The sequence below is a fragment of the Gopherus flavomarginatus genome, chromosome 1 (genome assembly GCF_025201925.1).
Source record: "Gopherus flavomarginatus isolate rGopFla2 chromosome 1, rGopFla2.mat.asm, whole genome shotgun sequence".
In the NCBI taxonomy this organism is placed as follows: Eukaryota; Metazoa; Chordata; order Testudines; family Testudinidae; genus Gopherus; species Gopherus flavomarginatus.
Genome location: NC_066617.1, coordinates 131,435,675 through 131,455,812, shown reverse-complemented (window position 1 = coordinate 131,455,812; position 20,138 = coordinate 131,435,675). Strand labels below are relative to the sequence as shown.

At 48.1% G+C, this 20,138-nt stretch overlaps 1 protein-coding gene across 7 annotated transcripts in view; it reads right to left on the bottom strand.

Moving 5' to 3' along the window:
* The window catches only part of PARVB (parvin beta), a 219,384-nt gene that overhangs the window by 174,183 nt on the left and 25,063 nt on the right, over nt 1-20,138 (bottom strand). The window contains exon 1 of one of the 7 annotated variants that reach the window (XM_050925066.1): nt 285-304. The exons of the other annotated variants lie outside the window; for them this stretch is intronic. The gene's annotated coding sequence lies outside the window, so the exon portion shown is untranslated. Of the gene's footprint in view, nt 1-284; nt 305-20,138 lie in introns of those variants that run through there. 7 annotated transcript variants of the gene reach the window in all.

Sequence of the window (20,138 nt, the reverse complement as noted above, 5' to 3'; positions counted from 1 at the left end):
CCTGTGACTTAGAAGCCTGTTGATTAGGTGTGAGAATTTTTACTGATATAATTATACCGACATAAGCCCTTGTACAGACTGGTGTAAGTGTGCCTTATAACAGTATAGCTTATTGTGCTTCCTAAACCAGAGTAAGCTATACTGGTATAACAGCATCCACACTGGGCGGGTAGGCGGAGGGCGGTTGGTACTCTAACTATATTAGTTAATGCAGCAAAACTTTCTAGTGGAGACAATCCCTAAGCAGGGCCGGCTTTAGGAAGTGCGGGGCCCGATTCAAATACCCAGCAGCAGTCCGAGTCTTCGGCGGCGGGTCCTTCACTCGCTCCAGGTCTTCCACCACCAAAATGCTGTCAAAGACACAGACCAACGCCGAGTGAGTAAAAATTAAAAAGTTAGGCGCTCTTCTTTAGGACGCGGGGTCTGATTCGGGGGAATCGGCCTAAAGCCGGCCCTGTCCCTAAGTCCTATTTACAAAAGTGATTTAGAAGCCTACATTCCACTGACAGTCAATGAGACCTAGGTACCTAAGAATTCCACCATAAGTCTCATTGAAAGTCAATGGGGGTGTAGACTCCTAAATGCCTATCTCATTTTGAAAACAGGACATAGGCACTTTTGAAAAACGTACTTCCATTTTTGCAATCAGAACCATGTAGGGAGACATTAGAACATAAGAAAGGCCACACTGGGTCAGACCAAAGGTCCATCCAGCCCAGTACCCTGTCTGCCAACAGTGGCCAATGCCAAGTGCCCCAGAGAGAGTAAACCTAACAGGTAATGATCAAGTGATCTCTCTCCTGCCATCCATCTCCACCCTCTGACAAACAGAGGCTAGGGACACCAGTCCTTACCCATCCTGGCTAATAGCCATTAATGGACTTAACCTCCATGAATTTATCCAGTTCTCTTGTAAACGCTGTTATAGTCTCAGCCTTCACAACCTCCTCAGGTAAGGAGTTCCACAAGTTGACTGTGAACTGTGTGATGAAGAACTTCCTTTTATTTGTTTTAAACCTGCTGCCCATTAATTTCATTTGGTGGCCCCTAGTTCTTACATTATGGGAATAAGTAAATAACTTTTCCTTATTCACTTTCTCCACATCAATCATGATTTTATATACCTCTATCATATCCCCCCTTAGTCTCCTCTTTTCCAAGCTGAAAAGTCCTAGCCTCTTTAATCTCTCCTCATATGGGACCTGTTCCAAACCCCTAATCATTTTAGTTGTCCTTCTCTGAACCTTTTCTAATGCCAGTATCTTTTTTTGAGATGAGGAGACCACATCTGTACGTAGTATTCAAGATGTGGGCGTGCCATGGATTTATATAAGGGAAATAAGATATTCTCCATCTTATTCTCTATCCCCTTTTTAATGATTCCTAAAATCCTGTTTGCTTTTTTGACTGCTGCTGCACACTGCATGGACGTCTTCAGAGAACTATCCAGGATAACTCCAAGAACGTTTTCCTGATTAGTTGTAGCTAAATTAGCCCCGATCATATTATATGTATAGTTGGGGTTATTTTTCCCAATGTGTGTTACTTTACATTTATCCACATTAAATTTCATTTGCCATTTTGTTGCCCAATCACTTAGTTTTGTAAGATCTTTTTGAAGTTCTTCATAGTCTGCTTTGGTCTTAACTATCTTGAGCAGTTTAGTGTTCTCTGCAAACTTTGCCACCTCACTGTTTACCCCTTTCTCCAGATCATTTATGAATAAATTGAATAGGATTGGTCCTAGGACTGACCTTTGGAGAACACCACTAGTTACCCCTCTCCATTCTGAAAATTTACCATTTATTCCTACCCTTTGTTCTTACCCTGTCTTTTAACCAGTTCTCAATCCATGAAAGGATCTTCCCTCTTATCTCATGACAACTTAATTTACATAAGAGCCTTTGGTGAGGGACCTTGTCAAAATCTTTCTGGAAATCTAAGTACACTATGTCCACTGGATCTCCCTAATCCACATGTTTGTTGACCCTTCAAAGAACTCTAATAGATTAGTAAGACACGACTTCCCTTTACAGAAACCATGCTGACTTTTGCCTCCAACAATTTATGTTCTTCTATGTATCTGACAATTTTATTCTTTACTATTGTTTCAACTGATTTGCCATTACTGACATTACTTACTGGTCTGTAATTGCCGGGATCACCTATAGCCCTTTTTTAAACATTGGCGTTACATTAGCTATCTTCCAGTCATTGGGTACAGAGGCTGATTTAAAGGACAAGTTACAAACCTTAGTTAATAGTTCCGCAATTTCACATTTGAGTTCTTTCAGAACTCTTGGGCGAACACGATCTGGTCCAGGTGACTTGTTACTGTTAAGTTTATCGATTAATTTCAAAGCCTTCTCTAATGACACTTCTATCTGTGACAATTTCTCAGATTTGTCACCTACAAAGGATGGCTCAGGTTTGGGAATCTCCCTAACATCCTCATCCATGAAGACTGAAGACTGAAGCAAAGAATTCATTTAGTTTCTCCGCAATGACTTTATCATCTTTAAGTGCTCCTTTTGTATCTCGATAGTCCAGGGGCCCCACTAGTTGTTTAGCAGGCTTTCTGCTTCTGATGTACTTAAACATTTTGTTATTATCTTTTGAATGTTTGGCTAGCTGTTCTTCTTTTTGGCTTTTCTTATTACATTTTCACACTTAATTTGGTAGTGTTTATGCTCCTTTCTATTTACCTTACTAGGATTTGACTTCCACTTTTTAAAAGATGCCTTTTTATCTCTCACTGGCTTAACAAGCATGTAAAAGAAGCACAGTGGCTCTTCTTTAGTTCTTTTACTGTGTTTTTTAATTTGGAGTATACATTTAAGTTGGGCCTCTATTATGGTGTCTTTGAAAAGTGTTCATGCAGCTTGCAGAGATTTCACTCTACTCAATGTACCTTTTAATTTCTGTTTAACTAACCTCCTCATTTTTGCATAGTTCCCCTTTCTGAAATTAAATGCCACAGTGCTGGGCTGCTGAGGTGTTCTTCCAACCACAGAAATGTTAAATGTTATTATATTATGATCACTATTTCCAAGCAGTCCTGTTATAGTTACCTCTTAGACCAGATGCTGTGTTCCACTCAAGACTAAATCGAGAATTGCCTCTCCCCTTGTGAGTTCCTGTACCAGCTGCTCCAAGAAGCAGTTATTTAAAGTATCGAGAAATTCTGTCTCTGCATTTCATCCTGACCTACTGGGGTTCCCCATGGGCATGGGGTCTAATGTTGCCAACCCTGCAGGATTGCCCTGGAGTCTCCTGGAATTGACATCAATCTCCCAGTGACTATTGAAAGCAATCCAGGAGAATTTAATAGGATATTTTAAGAAAATGGCACTACATCATGTTGGGGAAAAAAAATCTCCCGGAATAACTTCAGTTAGAGTTGGCAATCCTCATGGGGTTTCATCTGTGTTGATCTAGATGTTTGTTCTAGTGTCTGGCCATCAGTTGGCCAAACACACACACACACACACACACACACACACACACACACACTTACTTACTTCTTTGGGCGGGTGAGGTTGGGGGAGACATATTCCAGTATTGCCAACCCCCAAACAAAAAAATCATGACCTAGGCCCCCCAAAATAATGAGATTTTAATAAATTCAGAGTTCATCGCCTTCTAACGTCTGTGTCTTTTTGCTACACTCTAGTCATGTTTTCAGGCTTTTCTCTGCAACCAGAGGACAAGAAGTTTTTTTGTAAAATAATTAAATAAATAATTAGTAAAAGAAATGAAAGATTCTCCTGTAATCCCCTGAAGAACAATGTGAGTGGGGTAAGGCCATGAGGCTTGTGATAAATCAACTGAGTTGACAACAGTTAGATACTCCAAATTGTTTAGCTCTAGGGTCCCTATTCTAGTCCAGTGGTGGTTTGTGAAATGTTACAGAGGGTTCTTGGGAAAAAAATTCCCTAATGGCGGCCAGAGCTGTCCCTAGGGACCCCAAGAAGCAAGGGGCCAGCAGTCTGGAGCCCCTGGACTTCCAAGAGCTAAGAGGATCAAAGCAAGCATATGTATCACTGAGGAGATTTAAACTTCAAGACTCCTTACAAGAAATGGAAAGGGAGGTGGATATTTTTTGCTGTTTTTAAAATTAAATAGGCAGCTAGTGTTGTTTTTTAAATTATTATGACAAACAAGTTTAAGCTTTATTGTAACGTGCGTTCTTTGCCTGGACTGCTCAAGACCTGAATGCTTATGCAGGAGGAACTCTTTGAGTTGGCTTCTTAAATACCATCATGCTGTTTCACATCTGATACTCCTTGATGAAACATTGAATAAGCCTATTATAAGACAAGGCTCCTAAGTGATACAAACTAAGAAAGTGAGATCTTGGAAGAGTGTTGCCATTTTCATAATGTAATAATAATACTGTAATGATAAATAAGATCATAAGAATGGCCCTACTGGGTCAGACCAAGGGTCCATCTAGACCCGTATTTGTCTTCCAGGTGCCCTAAAGGGAAAGAACAGGACAGGTAATCATCAAGTGATCCATCCGCTTTCACTCATTCCCAGCTTCTGGCATACAGAGGCCAGGGACACGTAATAAAAGACGGTTACTCACCTTTGTAACTGTTGTTCTTCGAGATGTGTTGCTCATATCCATTCCAATTAGGTGTGCGCGCGCTGCGTGCACGTTCGTCGGAGACTTTTTACCCTACCAGCACTCGGTGGGCCAGCAGGTCGCCCCCTGGAGTGGCGCCGGTATGGTGCCTGATATATACCCCTGCTGGCCCGCCCGCTCCTCAGTTCCTTCTTGCCGGCTACTCCGACAGTGGGGAAGGAGGGCGGGTGTGGAATGGATATGAGCAACACATCTCGAAGAACAACAGTTACAAAGGTGAGTAACCGTCTTTTCTTCTTCGAGTGCTTGCTCATATCCATTCCAATTAGGTGATTCCCAAGCCTTACGTAGGCGGTGGGGTCGGAGCGAGACGTTGCAGACTGTAAAACCGCTGCGCCGAAAGCGTCGTCGTCTCTAGCCTGCTGGACCAGTGCATAGTGTGATGCAAAGGTGCGTACAGAAGACCAGGTGGCCGCGTGGCAGATTTCCTGTATGGGGACATGGGCCAAATACGCGGCAGATGAAGCTTGAGCCCTGGTAGAATGGGCGGTAAGAGGTCCCGCAGGAACGTGGGCCAAGTCGTAACATGTCCGGATGCAGGACATCACCCAGGATGCGATACGCTGGGAGGAGATTGCCATGCCCCTCATGCGCTCCGCCACTGCCACAAACAATTGTGGTGAACGGCGGAAGGGTTTGGTCCTCTCAATGTAGAAAGCGAGAGCCCTTCGGACATCTAAGGAATGGAGCTGTTGCTCTCATCGGGATGAATGCGGCTTTGGGTAAAAGACTGGCAGGAACACGTTAACATGAAAGGCGGAGACGACCTTAGGGAGGAACGCCGGGTGCGGTCGCAGCTGTACCTTGTCCTTATGGAATACAGTATACAGAGGGTCCACGGTCAGAGCCCGAAGCTCCGAGACTCGTCTAGCCGAAGTGATAGCGACTAGGAAGGCCACTTTCCAGGACAGGTACAGCAGTGAGCATGTGGCTAAAGGTTCGAAGGGGGGCGCCATGAGCCTGGTCAAGACAAGGTTCAGGTCCCAAGTAGGAGTAGGCCGTTTGATGTGAGGATACAGTTGCTCCAAGCCCTTGAGGAATCTTGACACCATGGGGTGGGAAAAAACGGACTTGCCAGCCTCGCCTGGATGGAAGGTGGATATAGCCGCGAGGTGAACGCGTAGAGAGGAGATCGCCAATCCCTGCTGCTTGAGAGACCACACGTAGTCCAGGATAGTGGGGACTAGTACGGAGTGTGGGGCGTGGCCGTGCTGGTTGCACCAGCAGCAGAAGCGCTTCCATTTCGCGAGGTAGGTTGAACGCGTGGAAGGCTTCCTGCTGCCCAGCAACACTTGTTGTACTGCTGCAGAACAGCGCAACTCGGACTGGCTTAACCAGCCAGGAGCCATGCAGTCAGATGGAGGGACTGTAGATCCGGATGGCGCATCCTGCCGAAATCCTGCATGATCAGATCCGGCCAAGGAGGTAGGGTAATTGGGTCCGCCAGGGACAGGTCGAGCAGCATGGTGTACCAGGGCTGCCGCGGCCAAGCCGGAGCGATCAGGATGAGGCGGGCTCTGTCTCTCCGGACCTTGATCAGGACTCGGTGGACGAGAGGGAAGGGTGGAAAAGTGTAACAAAGACGTCCCTTCCACGGAATGAGGAACGCGTCCGACAGGGAGCCCGGGGAGCGACCCTGTAGGGAGCAGAACACCTGGCATTTCCTGTTCGATCTGGAGGCGAACAGGTCTATTTGGGGAAACTCCCACCTCCGGAAAACTGAATAAAGGACGTCCGGACGGATGGACCATTCGTGGGATAGAAAGGACCTGCTCAGGTGATCCGCGAGGGTGTTCCGCACTCCCGGCAGAAAGGAGGCCACTAGGTGAATAGAGTGGGCTATACAAAAGTCCCACAGGCGTATTGCTTCCTGACACAGCGGGGACGACCGAGTCCCCCCCTGCTTGTTGATGTAATACATAGCCGTTGTGTTGTCCGTGAACACTGCAACACAACGGCCGCGTAAATGGCGTTGAAACGTCTGGCATGCCAGTTGGACTGCCAGCAGCTCGCGCACATTGATGTGGAGGGTCAGCTCTCTTGTTGACCAGAGACCCTGTGTGCGCAGGGTCCCCAGGTGTGCACCCCAGCCTAGCGATGACACATCCGTTGTCAAGGACACTGAGAGCTGGGGAGCGTGAAACGGTAGGCCCGCACACACTTGGGAGGACGTCGTCCACCAGCTGAGGGAGCCTATAATGATCGGTGGAATCGATATGATTGTGTCTATGGCGTCCCTGCCTGGTCGATAGACCAACGCGAGCCAGGTCTGCAGCGGGCGCATGTGGAGTCTTGCATGCTTCGTGACGAAGGTGCATGCGGCCATGTGCCCCAGGTGAGCGAGGCAAGCTCGAGCAGACGTGGTCGGAAAGGCTTGTAGGCCTTTGACCAGGGAAACTATGGCTTGGAACCGGTGCAGGGGAAGACTGGCTGTCGCAAGGTTGGAGTCCAGCAATGCCCCGATGAACTCTATCCTCTGCGTAGGCACCAGAGTGGACTTGTCTGGGTTGATGGTCAAGCCTAGGCTCGCAAATAGCTCCCTGATGATGGCGACATGGCTGACCAGCTGCGCCTCCGAAGTGCCTCAGATAAGCCAGTCGTCAAGGTAAGGGAAGACTTGGATACGACGACGGTGCAGGGAAGCAGCGACGACCGCCATACATTTGGTGAATACCCGAGGGGCCGAGGAGAGACCAAAGGGGAGGACAGTGAATTGGTAGTGATCCTGATTTACCACAAAGCGTAGATACCACCTGTGCGGAGGAAAAATCGCAATGTGGAAGTATGCGTCCTTCATGTCGAGAGCGGTGTACCAATCTCTGGGATCCAGGGAAGGAATGATGGTTCCTAAGGATACCATGCGGAACTTGAACTTTTTGATGAATTTGTTCAGTCCTCGCAGGTCCAGGATGGGCCGAAGGCCCCCTTTTGACTTGGGGATTAAGAAATACCGGGAATAAAACCCCTTGCCCCTTAACTCCTTCAGCACCTCCTCTATAGCTCCGATGAGCAGGAGCTTGCGAACCTCCTGGACGATAAGTTGCTCGTGAGAGGGGTCCCTGAAGAGGGACGAGGAGGGAGGATGGGAGGGGGGTGGAGAAATAAACTGAAGGCGGTATCCAAACTCCACCGTGCGCAGGACCCAACGATCAGAGGTCAGTTGGGACCACGCCGGCAGGAAGGGGCGGAGGCGGTTGAAAAAATGAAGAGGATCCAGAGAAGGGATTGGTAAGCTGCTCTCGGGTGCACCCTCAAAAGTTTGCCTTGGGTCCCTGTGGTGGTTTGTCGGACCCAGAATTGTTACCCCTTTGAGGACCCGACTGTCGTCTGCGGTTCGGCCGGCCTCGCCTCCGGGTAAAGTCCTGTCTGGGGCGAGGCGGGGGGTAAGGGAGCTGAGGGTGTGGGCGGAATGGTCTTCTCTGAGTCTGGGGTGTGTGCATTCCCAGCGAACGCATGATAACCCGGTTATCCTTCAGGCTCTGTAGCCTAGGATCTGTTTTCTCCGAGAAAAGACCCTGCCCATCGAATGGCAGGTCTTGGATCGTGTACTGCAACTCCAGCGGTAGTCCGGAAGCCTGCAGCCACGATATCCGACGCATGGCTACACCCGACGCCAGCGTTCTCGCTGCCGAATCTGCAGCATCTAAGGACGCTTGCAGTGTGGTCCTGGCAACCCTCCTCCCCTCTTCCAGGAGAGCTGAAAATTCCTGGCGTGAGTCCTGGGGAATTAGCTCTGTAAACTTGCCGACAGCCTCCCAAGTGTTGTGGCTGTATCGGCTCAGGAGGGCCTGCTGGTTCACCACACGGAGCTGAAGGCCTCCCGCAGAGTAAATCTTGCGGCCCAGCAAGTCCATGCGCCTGGCTTCTCTGGATTTTGGCGCAGGAGCTTGCTGGCCGTGGCGCTCCCACTCGTTGACTGATTGTACCACCAACGAGCAGGAGGCGGGGTGTACATAGAGGTACTCATACCCCTTGGATGGCACCATATATTTTCTTTCCACTCCGCGGGCTGTGGGTGGAATGGAGACTGGAGATTGCCATTTGGTGTCCGCCTTCGCCTGGATGGATTTGATGAAGGGGAGGGCCACCCTGGTCGGTGTTTCTGCGGAGAGTATGCTGACCACCGGGTCCTCTACTTCAGGGACTTCCTCTACAGGAAGGTTTATATTTTGGGCAACGCGCCACAGAAGGTCCTGATGTGCGCGGAGATCAATCGGCGGGGGCCCTGATGAAGATGTGCCCGCTACCACCTCATCTGGGGACGAGGAAGAACATAACCCAGGGAGGAGTGGTTCCTGTACGGAAGCCTCGTCCTGAGGGACCTCCGTCTCTGGGGCATCCTGCTGTGCCAGGGAATGCACAGGGTCTTCCTCCATACCCGAGGGGGGAGGCCGGCTGACTGTGCCCTCTGGTGCACGGTACTCCGAGTGGCTGGAGCTTGCTGGGCCCAGTGGTTCGCCCTGGGCTTGGTGGTATGTCCAGGGTGTCCAAAAGGACCATTGCGGTGGTCCATGCTCCGGGTGGGCCTGCACATCAGAACCCCCGTAGGAGGCGCTGTCCACATGTGAAGAGGTGGACGAGTGACGTGAAGGCCACGGAGGAGCTGTCGATGACTGTGCCAGGCCCCTGCGCATACAGATTTCGTCTCTGCGCGGTGCTGGCGAGCGGTACCGGGAGTCATGGCGATACCTCGATCGGGACCGGGACCTGCTACCAGCTCAGTGCCAGGAGGTCGACCGGTGCCGTGTGCTGCCGTGCCGGGAACAGCTTCGGTAGGAACGTTGGTGCCGCGATCTGGACCGGTGCCGGGAGTAGTATGACGGCAACCGGGATCTTGATCGGTGCCGCGAGAACCACCGGTGCCACGGGGAGCGGCCCCAGGACTGCAAGCGGCGTCTGGATCTTGATCGGCGCCCCTGAGAGTAGTCCCTCGATCTGGATCGGGACCGATGCTCGGTAGCGCCCGGTGAACGTGGGCGCACCATGGTGGGCTTGCCCATCGACTGGATAACCCGCACCGGCGGTGCCGGGGGTTGGGGCGGCTCGGGCTTTGTCAGGGCGATGAGGTCGCGTGCCATGGAGAAGGTCTCCGGCGTGGAAGGCGCGACGAGCTCAACCGCAGGTCGTGCTGGGGAGCTAAGAGGCACCGGACTCAACGGCTCCTGCGAAGCTGGAATCGATGGTGCGATGACGCTCGGTGCCGCGGCGGATGACGGTGCCGGGCGGTCCGATTTGGAAGCACGCTCCGACTGCGGTGCAGTTGTAGATGCCGCAGGAGTCCTGTGCTTCTTGCTCCTCGGGGAGAGGGAGCGGTGTCAGCTGGGGTGCCGGGCCGGTGCCGGGCAGGAAAGCGAAGCCTTTGTCGGTGCCGGGTGGTCCGGAGCGGAGGAGACGCTTGGTCCCGGTGCCGGAGTCGGTGCTGAAGATGGGGGAGTCAGCACTGCCTCCATCAAGAGCTGCTTTAAGTGACTGTCCCGCTCTTTCTTTGTCCGGGGCTTAAACGCCTTGCAGATCTGACACTTGTCCGCAAGGTGGGACTTGCCTAGGCACCTCAGACAGGAGTCGTGCGGATCTCCTGTGGGCATCGGCAGATGACAGGCCGCACAAGGCTTGAAGCCCGGTGAACCGGGCATGGGCCCCTGTAATAACCTTAGTCCCAGATTTGGACCTTAGCGTCCAAAATATGGGGGTTAGCATGAAAACCTCCAAGCTTAGTTACCAGCTTGGACCTGGTACCTGCTGCCACCACCCAAAAAATTAGAGTGTTTTGGGGCACTCTGGTCCCCCTGAAAAACCTTTCCTGGGGACCCCAAGACCCAAATCCCTTGAGTCTCACAACAAAGGGAAATAATCCTTTTTCCCTTCCCCCCTCCAGGTGCTCCTGGAGAGATACACAGACACAAGTTCTGTGAATCCAAACAGAGTGAATCTCCCTCTCTGTTCCCAATCCTGGAAACAAAAAGTACTTTCCTATTCCCCCAGAGGGAATGCAAAGCCAGGCTAGCAATCCAACACACAAATCTCCCCTTGATTTTTTCCTCCCACCAATTCCCTGGTGAGTACAGACTCAATTTCCCTGAAGTAAAGAAAAACTCCAACAGGTCTTAAAAGAAAGCTTTATATAAAAAGAAAGAAAAATAAGTACAAATGTTCTCTCTGTATTAAGATGATACAACACAGGGTCAATTGCTTAAAAGAATATTGAATAAACAGCCTTATTCCAAAAGAATACAAATCAAAGCACTCCAGCACTTATATTCATGCAAATACCAAAGAAAAGAAACCATAGAACTTACTATCTGATTTCTTTGTCCTTACACTTAGAAACAGAAAATTAGAAAGTAGAACTACTTCTTCAAAGCTCAGAGAAAGCAGGCAGGCAGACAAAGACTCAGATACTCAATTCCCTCCACCCAAAGTTGAAAAAATCCGGTTTCCTGATTGGTCCTCTGGTCAGGTGCTTCAGGTGAAAGAGACATTAACCCTTAGCTATCTGTTTATGACACGCCCCCCAAATTGCAGACAGTGGGGAAGCTCACTGGCGGCGATTTCCTTCTAGAACTTGAAAATAAACAGATTAATACAACACATAGACCTTTACATATACTCCTAAGTATATAACTAACAGACTTTTACATTTTAAGAACACTTTTTAACTACTGAATTTTGGGAAACTCTTACGGGAGAGTGCATCAGCTACTTTGTTAGAAGCTCCTGTGATGTGTTGAATTTCAAAATCAAAATTTTGGAGAGCTAAACTCCAACGAAGAAGTTTCTTGTTGTTCCCCTTGGCAGTATGAAGCCACTTTAGTGCAGCATGGTCAGTTTGTAGTTGGAACCGCCGTCCCCAAACATATGGGCGTAGCTTTTCCAGGGCGTACACAATGGCATAGCATTACTTTTCACTGACTGACCAGTGACTTTTCCTCTCAGACAGTTTCTTACTGAGAAACACGACAGGATGGAAGTTGTGATCTGTTGCTTCCTGCATGAGCACTGCTTCTATACCACGCTCAGATGCATCTGTGGTTACTAGGAATGGCTTGTTAAAGTCCGGGGCCCTGAGCACAGGGTCAGACATGAGCATCGCCTTAAGCTGGGTAAAGGCCTTTTGACACTCATCAGTGCACTTAACTGCATTTGGCTGGGCCTTTTTGGTCAGGTCGGTCAGTGGGGCAGCGATTTGGCTGTAGTGTGGTACAAATCGCCTGTAGTATCCGGCCAAGCCTAAGAAGGATTGGACCTGCTTCTTTGACTTTGGGACAGGCCACTTTTGGATAGCATCCACCTTGGCCTGTAGGGGGTTTATGGTTTCTCGACCCACCTGGTGCCCCAGGTAAGTCACTTTGTTTTGGCCTATTTGACACTTTTTGGCCTTAACAGTTAGTCCTGCCTGCCTGATGCGCTCAAAGACCTTTTCCAGGTGTAGTAGGTGTTTGGGCCAGGAGTGTGAAAAAATGGCCACATCATCGAGGTAGGCAACTGCAAATTCTCCCAGTCCAGCTAGTAGACCATCTACCAGCCTCTGGAAGGTGGCGGGTGCATTTCGAAGGCCGAAAGGAAGGACATTGAATTCATACACCCCGGCATGGGTGACGAATGCTGACCTCTCCTTGGCAGGTTCATTAAGCGGTACTTGCCAGTACCCCTTGGTTAAGTCTATTGTAGAGATGAACTGGGCACGTCCCAACTTTTCCAATAGCTTATCGGTACGTGGCATTGGATAGTTGTCCGGACGAGTTACAGCATTTAGCTTACGGTAGTCCACGCAAAAGCGTATTTCCCCATCTGGTTTGGGTACCAGAACCACTGGAGATGCCCATGCACTGGTAGATGAACGGATTATACCCATCTGTAGCATGTTTTGGATCTTCCGTTCTATAGCAGCTTGGGCATGAGGAGACACTCGGTAGGGTGGGGTTCTGATTGGGTGAGCATTACCTGTATCAATGGAGTGGTATGCCCGTTCAGTCCGTCCTGGGGTGGCTGAGAACAATGGGGCGAAGCTAGTGCACAGCTCCTTGATTAGTTGCCGCTGCAGACATTTCAGGGTGGTTGAGAGGTTCACCTCTTCCACGCCACCGTCTTTTTTTTTGTCGTAGTAGACACCGTCAGGCCACTCAGCATCCTCTCCCTGGACTGTAAACTGACAAACCTGTAAGTCTCTGGAATAGAAAGGCTTGAGAGAATTAACATGGTACACTTTAGGCTTTAGTGAGGAATTGGGAAATGCTATGAGGTAGTTTACAGCTCCCAGGCGCTCTTGGACCGTGAATGGCCCTTCCCATGATGCTTCCATTTTATGGGCCTGTTGCGCCTTCAAGACCATAACCTGGTCTCCTACCTTGAAGGAACGTTCTCTGGCATGTCTGTCATACCAGGCCTTTTGCTCTTCTTGAGCATCCTTTAGGTTCTCTCTAGCAAGGGCTAAAGAGTGTCGGAGGGTGCTTTGTAGGTTGCTTACAAAGTCCAGAATGTTAGTTCCTGGAGAAGGCGTAAACCCCTCCCATTGCTGCTTCACCAACTGTAATGGCCCCTTAATTTCGTGACCATACACAAGTTTAAACGGTGAAAACCCTAAACTGGGATGTGGTACAGCCCTGTAGGCAAACAGCAACTGCTGCAACACTAGGTCCCAATTATTGGAGAATTCGTTGATGAATTTTTGTATCATGGCCCCCAAAGTTCCATTGAACCTTTCCACCAGGCCATTGGTTTGATGGTGGTATGGGGTGGCAACCAAGTGATTTACCCCATGAGTTTTCCACAGTTTTTCCATGGTCCCTGCCAGGAAATTAGACCCTGAATCTGTAAGGATGTCGCAGGGCCAACCTACCCTGGCAAAGATGTCTGTTAGGGCCAGGCACACAGTGTTAGCCCTGGTGTTGCCTAGAGCGACTGCTTCTGGCCATTGGGTAGCAAAGTTTACTAAAGTTAGTACGTACTGCTTTTCTTTGGGCGTCTTTTTTGGGAAAGGGCCCAGAATATCCACAGCTACTTGCTGAAATGGGACCTTAATTATGGGGAGTGGCTGGAGAGGGGCCTTGACCTGGTCTTGAGGCTTTCCCACTTTTTGGCATACCTTACAAGACCGGACATACTTGGCAACGTTTTTGCCCATCCCCTCCCAGTGGAAGGACTTCCCCAACCGGTCCTTGGTTCTGTTTACCCCAGCATGCCCACTGGGATGATTATGGGCTAAGCTTAAGAGCTTCCCCCGGTACTTAGTTGGAACCACCAACTGTTTTTGCGGCTGCCATTTTTCCCGGTGTCCACCAGAAAGAATTTCCTTGTATAAAAGTCCTTGGTCTATAACAAACCGGGATCGATTAGAAGAGCTGAGAGGCGGTGGGGTGCTCCGTGCCGCCGCCCACGCTTTCTGAAGGCTGTCATCTGCTTCCTGCTCAGTCTGGAACTGTTCCCTTGAGGCTGGGGTCACCAGTTCTTCCTCAGACTGTGGACTTGGGCTTGGTCCCTCTGGAAGCGATGTAGGTGATGGGGTTGTTTCCGTTGCTGGTGACCCGCTCTCCGCTGGTGCACCTGAGGGTATTTCAGGCTCTGGCTGAGCCTTTTGGGTATGGCTGTCTGTTGCTTCTGCCAGTTTTGGCTCGCTGGCGCCCTCTGGCGTTGAGTTTGAAGATGGGGTTGCACTTGCTGGTGCTGGTTGCTGTTCCAGTTCCGGGCCTGGGACTGGAGATGCTGGGGCTGTTTCAGTGGTAGGCATGGAATCTGGGTCCACTACCTCTGTCTGGGTCTCTGGTAACACAGACGGGGCCTCTGTGGACGGTTCAGGAACAGGAATGGGTCTGGAAGCTTGCCTGGTTTGGCTACGTGTAACCATTCCCACTCTCGTGGCCCGCCTCACCTGGTTGGCCAAGTCTTCCCCCAGTAGCATGGGGATAGGATAATTGTCATAGACTGCAAAAGTCCACATTCCTGACCAGCCTTTGTACTGGACAGGCAGTTGAGCTGTAGGCAAGTCTACAGCTTGTGACATGAAGGGGTAAATTGTAACTTTGGCCTTTGGGTTGATGAATTTGGGGTCAACGAAGGATTGGTGGATAGCTGACACTTGTGCCCCCGTGTCTCTCCACGCAGTAACCTTCTTTCCGCCCACTCTCAAATTTTCCCTTCGCTCCAAGGGTATTTGAGAGGCATCCGGGCCTGGGAATCTTTGGTGTGATGGTGGTGTAATGAATTGCACTCGCATGGTGTTCTTGGGACAGTTGGCCTTGATATGTCCCAGTTCATTACACTTAAAGCATCTTCCATCTGATGGGTCACTGGGCCGAGGTGAGTTACTGGAGACTGGTGAGGTTGAAGGGTAGGGTATCTGTGGCTTTACTTGGGTGGTATGTGGGGTCTTTGGCTGTCCTCGGTTGTAGGGTTTATGGTCTGTGTGCCCCCTGGGGTAATCGTTCCCCTTGACAGTAGCTTTCTTGCTTTCTGCCAGTTCCATCCATTTGGCTCCAATCTCCCCCGCCTCAGCGATATTCTTGGGGTTTCCATCTTGTATGTACCGTGTGATGTCTTCAGGAACACCATCCAAGAACTGCTCCATTTGTATGAGGAGGTTCAGTTCTTCCAAGGTTTGAATGTTGTTTCCTGTTAGCCAGGCCTCATAGTTTTTTGCAATGTAGTAGGCGTGTTTGGGAAATGACACCTCTGGTTTCCACTTTTGGGTTCTGAAGCGCCGACGGGCATGATCTGGGGTTATCCCCATCCTGTATCTGGCCTTGGTTTGAAAAAGTTTATAGTCATTCATTTGGTGCTTAGGCATTTCAGCTGCCACCTCTGCTAAAGGTCCACTGAGCTGTGACCTCAATTCTACCATGTACTGGTCTTCGGGAATGCTGTACCCAAGACAGGCTCTTTCAAAATTTTCCAAGAAGGCCTCGGTGTCATCACCTGCCTTGTAGGTGGGAAATTTTCTGTGCTGTGGAGCAATATTTGGTGCCGGGTTGTTAGGGTTGGCTGGCACAGGCAGCCCAGCTTTTGCCAACTCCAGTTCATGTTTTCTCTGTTTTTCCTTCTCTTCATTCTCTTTTTGTTGTTTTTCCATTTCTCGGTGGTGGGCCGCCTCCTCTTCTTCTTGCTTCCTTCTGTGGGCCAACTCATCTTCTGCTTGTTTCCTTCGGTAGGCCATCTCTTCTTCTTCTAGTTTTCTTTTGTGTGCTGCCTCTTTGATCTGTTCTTCTCTTTCTTTCATCTCCATCTCTTTTTGTTTTATTTCCAGTTGTCGCCTGTGTTCAGCTTATTTGATTTGTTCTTCGGCGTCAATTTTTGCCTTAGAAGTCATGGTTCCTGTTTTCTTGTGTTGGGGTGCCCTCCGGTGTTTATCTTCTGAACTGCAGGTTCTCTGTTGCCTCCTGAAGTCTGCCTAGCAACAGTGCCTTTTCTTTGTCCTTACACTTAGAAACAGAAAATTAGAAAGTAGAACTACTTCTTCAAAGCTCAGAGAAAGCAGGCAGGCAGACAAAGACTCAGATACTCAATTCCCTCCACCCAAAGTTGAAAAAATCCGGTTTCCTGATTGGTCCTCTGGTCAGGTGCTTCAGGTGAAAGAGACATTAACCCTTAGCTATCTGTTTATGACAGCCCCGGTACCGTGGGGAGGAAAAAAGTGGCGAACCCCCGATCCTCTCTAAGTATCTACAGAACTACAATTTACTAAATTTAACTATAACTATAACTACGATGAAAGAACTATATACATGAAACTACACAAGAGTGAAACGCTAGGGAGGTGGAGAACGGCTAGCCGTGCTCCACAGTTCCAACGACCGACACGGGCAGTAAGAAGGAACTGAGGAGCGGATGGGCCAGCAGGGGTATATATCAGGCGCCATACCGGCGCCACTCCAGGGGGCGACCTGCTGGCCCACTGAGAGCTGCTAGGGTAAAAAGTCTCCGATGAACGTGCACGCGGCGCACACACACCTAATTGGAATGGATATGAGCAAGCACTCGAAGAAGAATAAATAGTGTGTAATAAGCATATCATAAAAACAAATGTTATATTTCCAAGTTCACTGCTTTTATAATTTATACTCAGGAAAATGAGAAAATCCCTGGAAATATTCATTTTTCAGAGGGGGTTTGTGAGACTTGACATTTTAGTGAAAGGGTACACAGGTTGTTAAAGTTTGGGAACCACTGTTCTAGCCCAATACCCAGTAATATAACAAGTTAGGTGCTCAGTACAACACAGCAAAAAAATAGCAAATCAAAGGTAGCAGAAAAGCAGCAGTGAGAAGTCCTCAACCCCAGTTACGTGTTTTAGGACTCATCAAGACCTATACTTGTTCCTGTCTGAACTTACTATGGCTTTAAAGATCAGTGCCCTGGAATGGACTACACTCTCATGCTGCTGTCATGGGCATTCAGACAGCAGCAAGACTCTCCCCTCCTTTCTTTGGCATGCATAGTGCCTCTTCTCAGGCACCAAGAGTCACGAGATAAGGATAATTAAACAGCACAGGCTGGGATTTGAAAAGGGAAATAGGAGACACCCACAATAGCCTCCCAGGAAACGCGTCCTGTGAGATTTCCAAGGATAATGCAGAGGCGGTCATTCAAAACCCAGGACATCATCATCAATCAAACAGTGCAGTGGTTTACAGAATCCCCTTTACTTGCGCATTGCCTCTAAAGAGCCCAATCCTCCCTTCCGCAACTGATGTGGACTTGTGCCTTACCTCTCCAGTAGTTCCACTGAAATCAGAGTAAGGTACAACTATCTCAATGCAAGCAAGAGTGGCAGAATTTAGCCCTTACATTTTAATCTCTTCACAGCAGGGACCTCACTTCTATCATTGCCTCAGGCCTGCACTTACAGTGGCACTACTGAAACAGTAAATAACAATAAAGAATCGTCAAGTGGCCAGTGGGTTTGTCAGACACCATGGAAGCTGCCCTAAATCATCCAGGCAACAGAGCATTCTCTGGTTTAAGGGATTCCCACAGTGGCACAGGGCCATAAGCCACCCTGCTCTCAATCTCAGTGAAGGGGCCATTGGTAGGGCATCCATAGGCCCTAACAACTTTCAGATGCCATAACAGGCCCTGGTGATCATTGACAGCCAACTCTATTTAGTTGTGCTCACTGACCTGGCCTTATCAACTTAAATTAATATACTGGCTGGACTGTATATCCACATGCCATGCTGTACAGTTTACACCCACAATAGTAAATTGTGCTGTTAAAGGCACTTCAGTTCCAAATAGCTGGCTGCTTCAGTGCAAGGGAATGCACACAACTGCCCAGAATGAAAGTGATCAGTAGCAAGAAAGTGAAAGCGCCAATGAGATTTTCAAGCATTTCTCAAGAGGCATGAAAGTGAACTTCAAACTCAGCTTGAACCCAGTAAAACAAAAACAAACAAAAAAAAGGAATTCCAATTAGGCAATTTCCACTATCCATGAAGGTAGGAACAATTTGATTTCAACACGAGATACTTGCTTATCTGCGTCCTCAATAACATCAGCATCATTAACACTGTCAGCGTTTTAGGATACAGTGCAGGCCACCTTTAACTCACCACCATTAATGTTCTTGTTACAAAGGGCAATCACTAACTCTCAGCTGAAAATTTCCATCAAAACAGTCTTTCAGTGCAAAATTGTGTGTAACAAAACAAAACAAAAAAAAGTGTCTGCTTTCCATGGAATATTTCAATTTTTCACCAAAATATTTTGACTGACAAAATCTTTTGGTTTTTGAGTTTTCAGCAAAAACTCGGAAAATTTCCATGGAAAATTTTAAGAAAAATCTTTTTTTTCTATTATTGTTGAAAACTGCCATAGAAAAAAAAATAATTCAGACTAGCTGTATTCAGAATGTAAATTCAGTAAGATTGTGATGTGACAGAGCCCCAAAGAGTACATCTACACTACAATAAAACATCTGTGGCTGGCCCATGTCAGCTGACTCAGACTGCGGGGCTATAAAACTGCATCGTAGATGTCATAGCATTCCTTCTCAGATCTGAACCTTAGAGTTCAGAAATGAGATACTAGCACCTGAATCCTCTAAGCTTAATTACCAGCTTAGATCTGATAGCACTGCCACCACCCAAAAATATAGTGTTTGGGGGCACTCTGACCTCCCCAGCCTTCCCTGGGGACCCCAAGAACCCAGATCCCTTGGGTTCTTAAAACCAGGAGAAATAAACCATTCCCCCACCTTTCCCCCTCCCAAAATTTCCCTCCATGGGCTATCCTGAGAGATACTGATCCAACCTCTTAAATTACCATACAGAGAAGCATCTCCCTTCCCTTCCACAAAGAGGCAAACACATTCAAGGAAAACAAAGAGAGATTCTATGTCTCCCCCTCCCATCTCCCCCCATCTGTCCTGGTGAGTTATCCCAATCCCCTGGAATAACACAAGGGAAACAAGGGGGGGAAAATCAATCAGGTTCTCTAAAAAAAGAAATCTTTTAATAAAAGAAAGGAAAAAGTAAAGAATTATCTCTGTAACGTCAAGATGTAAATATTACAGGGTCCTATAGCTTACAGACACCAGAAAGAGACTTTTCCCCCCCGTACCAATACAAATCAAAATATTTCCAGCAACTACACATATAAAAGTTAACCAGCCAGATCCACAATTGCAAATAGAGTAAAACAATCAAAAAGCCTAAACCGCCTGTTTTCACTTACTATTTGAAAAGAAACTTAGAGAGCCTGTAGTAATGTCTGGTCTCTCTCGGACCCTCCGAGAGAAGAACACACAACAGACAAAGAACACACACAAAAACTTCCCTCCATCCAAATTTAAAAGTATCTTGTCTTCTGATTGGTCTTCTGGTCAGGTGTCCCGTTCCCTGCTTGTAACCCTTTACAGGTACAAGAGACATTAACCCTTTACAATCTGTTTATCACAGTAGACATTTGGGTTTGGGCTGGAGAACGAGCTCTGGAACCACTCGAGAGCCCAGTCATGATGGAAGATGGAAGAACCATACACTGTTTGGGGCCTTCGGATGCTTTTCCTTTGCAATATAGTTAAGCAGCTGTTTCTTCTCTATAGCTGAAATGCCCACTGACACACTGAGTCAAAGAAACAGGAACTTATGACAGATGAATGAAGTCTCAAAATTGATTTCTAATTTTAGCCCATAAACAAATATCTCCATACCCTCAAATAAAAGCACGTGTCCAGCTCTTTTCCCTGACAGAATCTGCTTTTAAGGATTCAGCAGTTATGAATTCTTTTAAATATACCAAAAAGATATTAAACTTGTTACCTGAACTAAGCAGAATGGGACCAGGACAACTGGGAAGATATTGCTGAAATGAAAACTGATCGGGTCCTTATGTAGCTATGGGGCTTAATGAGAATCAGCATGTGGATAAAAATTAGAGAAAGAAAATAGAGGGGCTCAAGTTCTGTAACAGGCTCTACTGGGCTGTTGATCACTATTTTTTTGTTTTGTTTTGTGTGTGTCAGCCATCATTTCAACTATAGAAAAGAAACAGCCTC